The sequence below is a fragment of the Aphelocoma coerulescens genome, chromosome 8 (genome assembly GCF_041296385.1).
Source record: "Aphelocoma coerulescens isolate FSJ_1873_10779 chromosome 8, UR_Acoe_1.0, whole genome shotgun sequence".
Classification (NCBI taxonomy): Eukaryota; Metazoa; Chordata; class Aves; order Passeriformes; family Corvidae; genus Aphelocoma; species Aphelocoma coerulescens.
The window spans coordinates 21,139,325-21,152,993 of NC_091022.1; the positions used below are offsets into that span (position 1 = coordinate 21,139,325).

Sequence of the window (13,669 nt, forward strand, 5' to 3'; positions counted from 1 at the left end):
AGGTTAAATATGTACTAAATATTTGCAGGACTAGGGATTCAGAGAACTGCTGAATAGCTATAAAATTGTTTTAGCTCTTACTGAAAAATGAACTTTAAAAACAAGGTGAAAAAGAACATTCTAGATAATGGCTTGCTTTTTTGAAATAAGTAAAGATATTTCCCATTCACATTTTATGAGGCAATTACCTGATTTTTGAGCAAGGGTTTGACATTCTAAATCTGCATCATAAAGCCTCACTGTTATGGTTGAGGATTTGCTTTCATTTCTTTTCCAGTCACATGTTTTTTAAGAAGAAAGGATTCTTACTTTATCAAAAGGACTACAGTATAAAATTAAAAATGCTCAGCTATTAGACCATGTTAACAGCAAATCACTTTTTATCTTTTAATTTTTCAATGGAGCTGCAGTTTGATGGATGCAGAATTTTTCTCCTGGGACATCTCAGAAGTACCAGGAAAAAGAATTACTGGATTCTTCAAGGACTTAATAAATAACTAGTGAATTCAGTTTTTAAATGGTGATCTATCCAAACCAACTGCTCAGGCTGAGACAAAGTACATCTTCTCAGCCTAGTGGTGAACATTCAAAATTACATTTGAATTATAATAACCCAATGTTTAATCTGTAAAATTTATATTCTATTAAACAGATACAGCTCACATGTGGAGTCATTTTAATCATGAATTGTTGTAAAGTAATATACAGACTACCTAAGTCCATAAGTTAATGAAAGGCATTTTTACCAATTCAAAAAATTAAATATCTGATAGCTTTGTATAGATACACAAGTTTACACAAGTTTAGCTACAACTAAAATGTATTTCCATAGTCAATGATTAACAAAAATAAAACCAACAAACAAGAACACCAAATAATCAAGCAAACAAAAACAAACTCCACAACCAAAAAATCAGTCAAGTATCTGTCTGGGGAGCTGGTTAAAACAATTTAGGATATTGCTCCAAGCTCTTCTCCATTCCAGCACATCCTGACCTGCAATAGCAGGGTGGGTGAACATTTCTTAGCTGCTTCACCACAAAGATACCACTGCTTAAACAATCTGAAGATGAACTTAAAGGCTGGTGAGGGCAAATTTAGGCAAAGCCAACTAAATTTGCACAGTACCAGGTGAGAAGCTTTCACACAATCCCCTTGCCAAGATCCAGTTAATAAGGGCAGTGATCTCCATCTGGCCACTTTATACCGTGGCAGATGCTTTAAAGCAATTGCTTTTTGTAGTTCCCCTTTACAAACTTACACCAAAATACTGTAACTACAGCAGCTATAATTTATACATTCTATTTTCCCAATGCAAATCTGCAGATAAATATTTAATTGAAATTAACTTTTTCCAGTCCTTGTCCAGTTTAGTTTAGTGCATTCAAAAACTACATTACTATAGAATCAGATAGTACACACAGACTTAGCCCAAAATAAGAAAATGAATGAATTATAATTGAATACATTAATCTAGTAAAAGTTTTCAAGGAGGACAATTACAAACTTTTCAGATAGTGATGATGTTGAGAATAGCAAAACCAGCAACTGCTTGAAGATACCAACCAAACAACTCTTCCTCAGAACTGAAAATTATAATTACACTTGCAGGAAGCAGAATTGTTTGTGCATCATTCTCCTTCTCCTATCTGTTTGCAATACCAGATACAGATTTATTGGAGATTAAGGGATAGCAAGAGTAAGGGACAAACTAAGGAGAAAGTGGGTAAAATTCAGTACATTTTAAATACCAATAACATAGCTACAGGCTGAACAGCTCATAGTAGACAACAAGCAGTGGACAAGTATGTAACAAATAATTATAGCAGTAAAAGTAGAATGCAGTATAAAAATAGGCAATGTGGTTCTCCACATAGTAGCTTTGTTGTTGAAAAAAGCTAAATGCTTCAGAAGAGCATTTCCCCTCAATGGAGTTGAATTCAAACTTCCAGAATACACAGATCACAGCTGCAGACCTGATCCAGCCAGAAGAACAAAATTAATCATTGCAGCAATAACTACCATCATCTCCTTTACAGAGTTTATTAAGTTCCAAAAACTGGGGTCTGATAATATTTTAAATAATGCTATTTTAAAACTTCTGCTTCACTTGTATTAACCATAGCCTAGCTTTCTCCTCACTCAACCAGATAGCTGAGATTGTTTCCCAGTCTCTCATTTATTTCATAAACAAAACCTAATTATTTATATTCTCACTAGGAGTTGTACCTCTGACATCCTGCTGCCCATCCCAGGGCTGTGGGGTTCCCACCATTCACACCCAGACCTGTGATGCACAGGCTGCCTTTCTGTGGCTACAGAGGTGTAGGAAGGCAGGGGATGGATGACTCCATGTGCACAGAGAATGTCCCCTAACACAGGGACAGAGGCAAGAAAACAGTGCCCACACAAACCCAGGAAACAGATGAGGGGACCAAACCAGGTCTAAGCATAGTTAATATGTGCTTTCATTAACCTTTCTGAGCCTTTCTGAGTTCAGGAAGCATTTGGACAATGCTCTCAGGCACATGGTGTGATTCTTGGTGTGTCCTGTGCGGGGCAAGGAGTGGGACTTGATAATCCTCATGGGTCCCTTCCAACTCAGCATATTCTGTGACTCTGATTTCTAAATCAAAGCATCAAGTATATATTAATTTTAAAACACAGTCAAAAGTAAGCATATACTTCACCGAATTAAGTTCATAATACATAAAACAAGACTTTGCAACACTGTTCCCCAAGTTATCTGTCAAGTTATCCACAATCACGGAAAGAATTAGACCCATCAGAGTGGATCCAAAGCAACCAGCAAACGATGAGACTGGCTTCTTGTGTAGCCAGGATGAGTTCTGGGAAAGAGCCTTCAGAAAACCTCCCCACACATGGGTTGAATAATAAAATCCATTCAAAGGAAAGGAATTCCGAGCAACTGATGGTACTAAGACTCAGACCTTTGGAAAACAGTATAAGGAGATGCAAATGAATCCATCACCTTTTAGAACACCCCTATCTTTCCTCCAAAACTGTTGCTGAGGACAAGGCACAACCAGGAGGGTTGTGTCAGGACTCTGTGCAGGCTGTGACCATGAAAGAACAAGTTGTGTTGAGAAAGCAGAGACTGTCACACCCTGAGGAGCAGGAGGTGCAGCAAGGTGAAGGCTGAGGTGACTGCTGGTCTGAGGAGAACAGCACATGAGGTGCATACTCCTTTCACAGGCTCACATTTCTGTCAGACATCAGCTTTGGTAAATTCTCCCAGAAGCTGCCCCAACTCAAATTCCAGGACACATCAGTAATGTCCTGCATTTGATGCAGCCAAGGTCCCTTGGAGCCATGCCCTGAAGTTACTCCACATGTTATCTATCTAGTTTCGTAACCTGGAGGAGAAACAGCGCTACTTTATCTGTGGCTAATCAAACAATCTTGTTCCAGAAATAATGGTCACCAGAAATAGACCTAGTGTGGAACAGGCCATGCTTCCTGTCTGATCAACAAACCCTTGAGAGGAGGAAATTAAAAGATGCAGGTATAACCATCTGCAGGGCTCTGAAGAAGGCACCTCAGTCTCATTTTAGGAAGACAAGCCTCTGTGGGGACGCAGCTGTACTCCCTAAAAGATCGTAAAATATACATGATACTCCCCAACAAGCTCAGCAGGAGTGTTCAATCAGGCTTCTCCCAGACCAAAGCCAGCCATCCTCCTGTGGCAGCCTGAAAATGCTGAACACATTCATGAAGAGTCTTCCCTTCAAGTCAGCACACTGCAGCCCCAGATAGCACATGGGCCTTGTCCAGATGTGTGAAAATATTACGTATTTGACACAACAACATTGTACTTCTGCATCCTAAGCCGTGCTTTATAAAAACACTAGTTTTATACTTGTTTTTTCAGCAGAGCTTAGATATAAACTGCTGCACAGGACAATGTGCACACTAACTTGGCACTGGTTTCCAATAGGCCATGAAATTAACAGAATTATCATCCATCTCAAAGAAAGTGAAATCTTGGTCATAAAACATTACTTTAAACTGAAAGTCTCTAGGCAAAAACTTCCCTGAACCTTAAAGTTTTCATGGGCAAACATGCACAGTATTTGTAACATGGGTTAGTTACAGCTTCTTAAAGCTAAACCCAGGCTCTCTCAGCACCACAGCAGAGCTCTGCCTCTCTCAGTAGCTCTTAGACTAGGTCAGATTCCAGCAGCTGTGAGCTTTTCAGATTGCAACATGGTGGCTAAGAAAATGCCAAAAATCTCTATACGCCCTTCGCTTAAGTGAAACCATGTCATGAATATGAAGGTCTAGCTGATGTGCTACCCACTCAAAATGTCAGGAACAAAAATGCTAGTAGTTAGTAATCATTTTCAACAGTACATTTTTAGACTAGATCTCAATTAATTTCTCTAATTGGAGGAGAGATAGGGCCTCTCTGAAAGGAGAGGATCCATTTGCATCTCCTTATCCTGTTTTCTAAAAGTCTGTGTTTGCCCCATATATTTAATCAACATTTTGACTAGGCTGCTCTTCCCCAGACAAGTTTATTCTTTTCCTACCACTCAGATGCATTTATCACCTAAGATAGCATCTGAGTTTTACAGCAGAATGTTGCAACATCACTGAGGTCACAGCTGATAGAAACCCCTGCTTGCTCATTGAAGATCTCCATGCTGGCCTCAGAGTGTAAGTCCAGAAATGTATTTTAAGTTTAAACCATTTTAAAAATGCAGATGTTATTCTGATAAAGCTGCCTCTCAAGAATAACTTGTTTACCTTCATTCAGCAATCTATTTCCTTTTCAAAGCAGACCTCAAGATTAAAGAAAGAGTAAAGTAAAATACAGTTTGGAGGGAGTAGGTTTTATTAAGCATTTTGCTAAGACCTAAGGAAAAAATAGAAAAAAATCTCAACACAGTAAGTTTAGTCATTTACCTTGCTCAGAAATACTGACAGAGACCAGCCACCTCTGCTGTGACTCCTGTATTATGTGATGCTTACAGTGACATGAAAATGGAATTTAACAACTGTTCTGGTAATGCAGTGGCAGAAAGCCACTACAAATATTCTTTAATTATTTTTATTTTTAAACTTTGCATTTTACAGTGCTGTCTACTTGCTGCTTTTTTAGCTCAGCTGAACTGATTTTATTCCCCTTTGTTAGAAACTTATTACAACTCATCCATCTGTCATTGCAAATTGTGCTTTTTGAGAATTCTGCAGCAAGGCTGTTCTATCATTTTCAATACACAGTTACATTTTGGTCTGAGCATTTAACATGAACTTACTCTTCATATTTTATTGGGACACTCACAAAACTTTTATCATACTTGCCTAAACACAGCTTGATATCTAAAATACTGGATCAGTCCTTGGGCTAACACATCTTTTAACTTGGGCACAATAGGAATGATTTGGAAGAATGGGACAAACCTTGTTAGAGAAGCACAGTATAATCAGACATAAGATAGTGTTAAGCTATCATCATAACAAATAAACCAAGTTTTTTCTCCCTTTGAGATAGTGTAACAAGGGCTTGTTAACAGCGACTGCAGTAGCCAAGGCTTGGAGCTGCCTACCCTGAACTGCAGAGCACTGTCTCTCTACCTTGGGTTGAAGAAGGCTGGAAATTCAGTTAGCTCTTTTTACAGCACCAGTCATGATTCCAAAGGCAAAGGGGGGAAGAAGACTAGAAAGTCTCTTCCCTGCATAGGTACTGGAGAAGAACAGGAATAATCCAGCCAAGAAGCAGCAGCACTGACTTTACCATAGACCCAGGCTCTGATGATCCTTCCTGCAGCTTCTCTCCTCCTGGCTAACCCACAGCTCCGGGGAGGGCCCTTCCTCAGCACTGGGCTCTGACCATGAATACCAGCACACCTTTAAATCTCCACTTTCTTACCCATCTCTGTCCTACAAGGAACTCATTTCCCACAATGCAGACTAGGTCCCCAGAGGATAAGAGGAAAGATTTTCCCTTGTGAACACATTCTTTACAAGTTGTTACCTTGCTGAAAAATTTAAAGCTGAAAACATGCCCCTTTCTTCATTCCCAGACACCCCACATACACAATTTTATGAAAAAAGCAACAACCTACTGCATTCCACATTTCTCATCTGTTTTTTCTTTAAAAAAATTTAAAGGCACATACTGTGGCTTTGAGGATTGAAGGATACTGTTAGTAATAACCATGCACAGTGTTATATCCAAGTATTAGCCCATTTGAGGCTTTATCAGGAAACTACATGATAATTAACTGGCCGCATTGTGGAGTTTTGAAACAGAGGTTGGGTCATGTTACAAGAAGGAAAGCAGTTAGTTACTGCTCCAGAGAGCTCTTAAGTCAGCAGGAGACTTTAGATCCTTATTCCTTTAACATAAAACTGATTTCCCACAAGTTTTACATGGAGACTGTTCTGTGAAATTAGCAGACAGTATTTATATGTTACACTGATATATTCCAGATGTAGATTTTGATATTCCCAAGTAAAAAAAGAAGACAACCTAGCTAATTCAGGGGATCCTCAAAGTAAGCCTTAGTGATGTTTATTTTCCCTCATCATATTCCTTTTGGCAGTGCTAACTTGAACTCATAAACAATAGGGCTGTAACCCTGAGAATGCAGCATGCCCTCAACCACAACTGAAAGCAATAGGAGTGGAGCACACTGAGCACCTGGCAAGGAAGTCCTTCATTAGCACCATTTGGAAAGTCATACATGAGATCACTCACTCCTGGCTCTTAACAAAGAATATGAGGTGGTCCAGAGCAGAAAATGTACCCAAATCAAACACATGTGTTGACATATACCATTACCCTGCTGGTTTCAATAAAAAGGGTATGAATTTATTCCTAAAACCATTCTAGAACTGTCCTGTATTTTGGGTATAATTCACTGCTTGTGTTTGGTTGTATGGATTAGAATCATGAAAAAAACCTGTAACTAGGTCTTGTCCTAAAAAACCCACAGTTAATTTGGCATGACTGTCCTTTTAAAGTTAATGGCACTGCTTAGGCTCCTATGCAAATAAGAGCAAGAAATAAAGAATCATTTGCAGAGCCACTCTTTGCATAAATGAAATGATCCTTTCTTTTTTAAAAAAGAGAAATATAATTTGAAAGGAAGAAGCAGTTTGAGGTAAAAACTATAAACAATGTCTCAAATTTCTTCCTCATAATCAGTTTGTAATTGAAAGCTTTAGAAACAGAACAGGCTGCCTATATTCTGAAGAGACTGCCATCTTCTCTTTAGTCCATAGCATATAATTCAGTGAAGGAAAATACCATTTTTGTTCCTGACAGTCTCAGATCCTTTCTTCTACCACTTTATCTTTGGTTGTATTTTATTTGCATTGAGTAGCCACTTTCCATCTGTTTGCTGAGGCATTTTATCTCTCCTTTTACTCAGAGCTTTAATTCTCTGCCAGGAATGCAGCACACCACAACTCAGAAGTTATATGCCAGCATTCATCATGCTAGTTTAAGTGTCCAGTGTTCAGTTCCAGCTGGGAAAATCTTACCATTCATTCAACTTATTAATGCACATATGTTGTATAAGAAACAGTTACTGCTTCCAGACTAATAGAACTTACATGATTCTAAAATCCTGGAACAGAAAGGAAGAATGCTGTGATTGCCTACAGCTTTAAAAAAAAGCTAATCTGAAGTATATGTAATTAATAACAACTCTCATGGCCAGGGTTTTTTTAAGGAAGAAAAAAATTCATGTAGTTTTTTTAAATTGCATTTTCTAAGAGGATATAGAGGACAAAACAAAGGCACTCTAACTGCAATTTTGTCTCCCTCATACCTTAAATACAACCATTCTACTACGCCACGTTTCTGTTTTCTACTGTAACCATTATCACATGGATAATAAAACAATGCTACTTGAAGTAATGAGGTAATTTTTCCAAGATGCTGCTTATTTGGACCAACAGACTGCAGTAAGGCCAGTTCCTCCATATGCTATATGATGACTGGTTTTGTGCAATAATTAAATGATTCACTGTCTCTCTTCCTGAAGCAGTTAAATAAATTAAAAAATAGAAAATAAATTTTAAAACCCACTCATTTTCATGAATGTTCATTTACCAAAATAACTGTTTCTATGCCATATAATATATTTCATATTACTATATCATTTAAGATTATAAATCTGGCAAAGGGCATTGGCCATTTTTGTAAATGCAGCCAAATCCTCCTGCTGAAAAATGTTCTCTTACACTATCATACTCTGCAACAGCATCAGCAGATCCAGCCTCACACCTAAGCTTTTATCAGCTCTTCTCATTAATGTTGACCAGTGTCTATTTTGTTGGTAATACTATGGAAAGACAGTATAAATGCATACAGGGCCATTTTTAAAAATAAAACTGCATGTAACTTAGTTCAGCAAATGATAATTTCAAATTATAAAATGTAACAATCATAACAAGCAGCCCACTCCTGTAAAACTCTCAGTCTATTCAACATTCAGGACATCACTAAAAAATGCCATCTTAAAGATCCCAACAGAGTCTCCACACTCTCATTCAAAGGGTTGGGTGTTTTGTTTTTTTTTTTTTTTTTTGTTTTGTTTTTTTTGGTTTGTGTTTGATTTGGGGGTTTTGAATGAAAATTATCAATAATCAAATGTAGCATATTCCAATTCCAGTCAAGAATACTGTTGTCACAGGATTGTTGAATCCAATGTGGGAAGTTACTTTTCATACAAATGAAACTTTATTTACCATTGCCTTACTCATTAACTCAGCTGACATTTTTTGCATCAACTGCTGCAAAAGCAAGAATAAAGCAGGACTCTCGACATCATCATCATCTTGGAAATTTCTACACTGCTTCACCAATTTACTATGAGCTAGTCACAGACCTACCCAAAAGTCAGCTAAATACTGAACATCCTAGAAACAGCTGACAAAACAGATTTAATTCTGAAGACTATGCAAGGAGGATAGAAAAGGAGAGAATGGTACATATCAAATCTTATGTCATGAAAGAAAACAGTTATTACAATTATCTATAAACAGATCTTACTGTAGAAGCAAGGACACACTGTATTCACTTGATCTCTTCCACAGGAAGAGTACGTAGGAAACAGAGTAAATAACTGGTTTATAAAAATTCTTCACATTACACCCAAGTGAAAAAAAAAAAGTGGAAGAGATGAGAATGGTAGAGAAGTTTGTGTGTTAGTTATGCTGCTGGACAGCTATGATTCATTCAGGACCCTCCAGGCTATTTACTGAGCAATCCATTAACTGCTGCTAATTTTTGTCTTGGAAATCACTTATTTTCTTTTATAAAACAGGGAGGCAGTTGTTCTTCGCACTGGAATGTATAACACACACCCCCCAGTTGGCTCTGTTAGTGATTTACTTACATGGCCCCCATGATCTGACACTGCTGTCACAGTAGAGTTCTATCAACCCCACACAAGGACCTCCCCAGACTGTTTCCACCCTTGCACTCAGTGTTCCACTCTCAGTCATCACAATGGGGCCTTTTCTGGTCCGAGAAGGGAGAATTACCGCAAATGAGATCATGGTAACACAGCCACAGAGCCATGCCAGGACTCCTCTGCTGTTATGACATCTTGGGCTAGGATGGATGTTTTCAGATTTCAGAACTGTGGGCACTCAACTCAACTGGCCAGATGTTTCATGATTCCTTTTGGATAAGCTCCCCAGTCAAACCTAGACAGCCAAAAACAAGAAACATTTTCGTTCTTTTTCTTTCTTTTGTTCTTTGTTTTTCCTCTTATTTTTTTTTTTAATAAGTGAAATGTCCTTTAACTGTGTACCCCTTTTCCTAACTGGCTTTCTTATGATGAAGGTAGTTGGTCCTAGTGCATATAAACTGTGGTCAAAAGCCTCCCATCTATTTTAACCAACTTGGTCCTCATATTCCTGCTATGGAAATCTTACTAAATGTCCTGTTGTTGATTATCTGACTTCTACCATTCATGTGCCCAGGAGGAGGTTTCAGCCATTTCTACCCACATGTTTTTCTTTTAATTATTTTGTTTCAGCTGTTCTCCTGTCCTGCAATAGACAGTTCTGAAACACTGGTGGCCTAGATGTGAAAGGTGTGGAGGGAGCAGTGTTACTGCAGTGCAGTGCTCACCTTGGCAAGCCTATTGCAGCCCGTGTCCCTCTAGCTGTAGGTTTTGTGCTCCCTGAACCCTAAGCCTTTGAGCCAGCTGCTCACCCATCACAGGAGGTGTTTATCCAGCTGTGTGCTGGACATTTAGTCCAGAAAGATCCTGTGAGAGACAGTATTGAAAGCTTTACTTAAAAATGGACACATAGCAATTTATCCAGCAGAGAATTCACACTTAATTTGTTAATTTCCATTCAGTCTTCAGAACGTGTGTTTTTAACAGAAATATCAAGAAAGAAGTTAGCTGAGAGCATTGGAAGGAAATCAGCAAACAGTGTAGGTAAGAAAGAGGACAATACAGACACAAGCATTTTGTGCTGGATATTACCATAATTTAGCTTTTCTTTACTTCAGTCAGCTTTACTGGAAGGAACCCTGGACTTCATTCAGGTTAAACATCTGTTGTATCATAATTCTCTCCTTGTTAGGTGACAACAGAAGGTGAGCTACACACAGAGGTTGCAAACTCTCAAAAGTTAAGAAATGCCAGATTTAAGGTTGCCTAATACAGCTTCTGTATTTTGATACATGCTGTAACTATGCAATTGCATTTTTTTCCCCAGACCTCATGCACATCACAGCACAGATAGTTCTTCTGTCAGAATTTCTTCAATATTATTTTTTATACTTTTTTTTTCCAATATCTGATCTCATGACTTTACTCAATTATAATGCCTTCAAATATTTCATAAAACAACCTTTACTGGACTCTAAAAAGAGATGTCATTTTACAAAGACAGACACATTAAGAAAGAGGAAATGTTAAACAACAAGAGCCAGACCTGCAAAGCAGTTTTGCTCATTTAAATAAATAGGAATTTAAGCAAGTAAAGTAAGTAACTCAAATTTAAATAAAGAAATTATTTATTAAACAACAACAACTTCAGAGTATTTGGGGACTTAAAAAATTAAAGAATTATGCTGTTACTTAAGGTGTTTTATTCTGTGTTATTCACACAGCCCAAATGGCCCTGTGACAAAATAGAAACCACTCTGCCTTTGAGTTGGGATTTTGAATTATCTTTCCTTTAACCAGTGCTCAATGTAGCCATATCTTGAACAAAGTTTTGTACCTTCAACATGTAAATCACAGTAGCCTTTCAAGAGAAAGCCCAATGAGACGAGAAGAGAGTCAATATTAGCATTTGTTGATCCAGAGTTTCCAGCTGAGAACAGCCCAGCTGGTCAAACACCACGAAGTTGAGCCAGAGTGAGTGAGCATGAAGCAGCAAGGCATTTGTCTCCTGAAAATGCACATTAGACCCTGTCTCCATCCATCATTTTGAGATCCATCTTGCTTTCCACTTAAAAAAAGCTTAGCAGAAGCAATTAAATACTATTACACTGAGCATTTATGGCAAAAAAATAACTCTCCAGAAAGTTATGCCACCTGCCGAGTTCTGATCTTTTCACTGGTCATGGAGGGTGAAGCAATGAAAAAAGTTTGTGTTCCTTGGAAGGCAAACAAATCATTTGCCTTTCACAGCAGATGCTCCAAAGATAACTATATCTGCCATTTTGCTTTCAGTTCTAAAAGCTTCATATCTTACCAGTAAATCAATGGAAAGGAATAAAGCAAGAAAATGTAACTGGGAAAATAACTTGGATGCATAGAATACAACAATTTGTGGCTATGCTCTGCTTCTGTAGGAATAAAATCACAGGTAGTTTTGCCATTGCAGTACTGCAATGGGGAAAATGAGAAGAAATCTTCCTGCAGTGAGTCAGCTCATCCACTGTGTCCCTTTCTTTGCTCTTCTGGTAAATAAAGTATATTTGCACACCTACATAAATAGGAAGGTCTGATTTATTGACTTCATTGCTATCTGAAATAGCACCATTAGAGGAGGAAACTAAGAAAGTTGTTAAAAGAAGAGCTATGATAGGACCAAGGACATTTCAGTAATATAAACAGGGCCATTTTCTTTAGAATAGCACATTTTGTGCTATTTAAAGGATGTGACACTATGGTTCCATATCATTGCCAAATCGGAATCATTATGCTGTGACTCACCCATTTCAAAACATAATTCCTACTTACCTTGATATGGAAAAAATGGAAAATCTAAACAAATAGAGGCATGTGGTTTCCTGGTGTTTTTTCCATAACATCTAATGCATTGGTAATCAAAGACATGACAAATCACAGGAACACAGAATTTAACCCTGAGCCAAATTTCAAACAGGTGTGGAGGTGCAGTCTGCCAGCTGCAGCCACTTAGGAGAACAAACTTTCTTAACAAAAGGCCTCCAAAATCACAATCTGATGCAATATTAACAATTCTACCAATAAATTTTGCATGTTATGGAGTTCTACACAGACTGCAAGTGCATAGGCAGAAGATGAGGTAGTCAGTGAGCAGATTAGAGTTTCTGCTCACCTTGTACCAGGTAGAGAAGGAAAAAAACCCCAAAAATCTACAACAACAAGAACAGTAGGGTTCATAAGAAATAACAAATACTATTTTAAGTATTAGAGTATTGTTACATAAACCCTTTATATTCATTATATATGCCATTATGTGAAATATTAGAAGGCATTATCATCTAGTATCTGGGTTTCTCAAACTGAAAGATGTTTCTTTAAGTCAGTTATCTGTTTAAAAAGGGTCTTAATAAGGTCTAGAAAGAACAGATATTTACTAAGAGCACAGGAACATAGGGAGTAAAAAAAGACAGGATGGAAATCAGAAGAGGTAACAATCCCTCACATCTTGCTCAAATTACAGTGAAAGTAACGAACAAGGTTGTTTCATTTCAGTGACACTGGGACCAAGATGCAAAGCACAGATGAGTCACCACTAAATCACAGAGGATTTCTTGACAGTGTGTTGGGAACAACTTTACTGAACTCTTTCACCTTCCCATGTTTCCTTTTGTTTGTTTTACTGTCTGACAGTTTTTGTTAAATTCACCTCTAACTGGTGTGTGTTTCATGACAGCATTTGTTTTCACTTGGAGCGAGCTTAAATGAAATAGCAAACATTATTTCTAACCAAACCACATGTATGACAATCAGACATACTGAGCAAAGGGTCAAGTGGCAGATCCCACATTGAAACAGTGCTATTAAAAGAGTGATTCAGACATGCTGATCAGGTCTAACTCCAGAACATTTTTGCTTTCTAAACACAGTGATGTTCAATCCATGTTTCACATTGCCTCAACTCACTGAGGAGGCATACAGTCATTTTCATTGACTGTAAAATTTGCTAAAAGAGGTCAAGAATTGCTTTGTCTTTCTTATTGCCATGTAATTGCCTTTTAAGATCTATGTGCAACATTAAAACACATTATAATCCATTGGATTTTGTAACTAATTCACAGGACACACAATTAAAACAAACTCAATATATTTCTAGAAATCTAAGTTAGGATTCCTGCTGCTTTTCATTATGAAAATTTGAGTCACAGTCTGAAAAAGGTTCAGAAGATCCATATTAACACTTACATACTTTATGTCTGCTAAATAAACTACTTTATAAGAACTACAACAGATTTGTTGCAGTCTCT

At 37.7% G+C, this 13,669-nt stretch overlaps 1 long non-coding RNA gene across 1 annotated transcript; it reads right to left on the bottom strand.

Moving 5' to 3' along the window:
- Window positions 1-8,118: 8,118 nt before the first annotated feature.
- On the bottom strand, window positions 8,119-12,279 carry LOC138114031 (uncharacterized). Its single transcript, XR_011152457.1, has 3 exons — window positions 12,198-12,279; window positions 10,121-10,259; window positions 8,119-9,690 (listed from the first exon to the last, which is right to left on the bottom strand). It is a non-coding gene; the product is annotated as an uncharacterized lncRNA (long non-coding RNA).
- Between the last annotated feature and the right edge of the window lie 1,390 nt (window positions 12,280-13,669).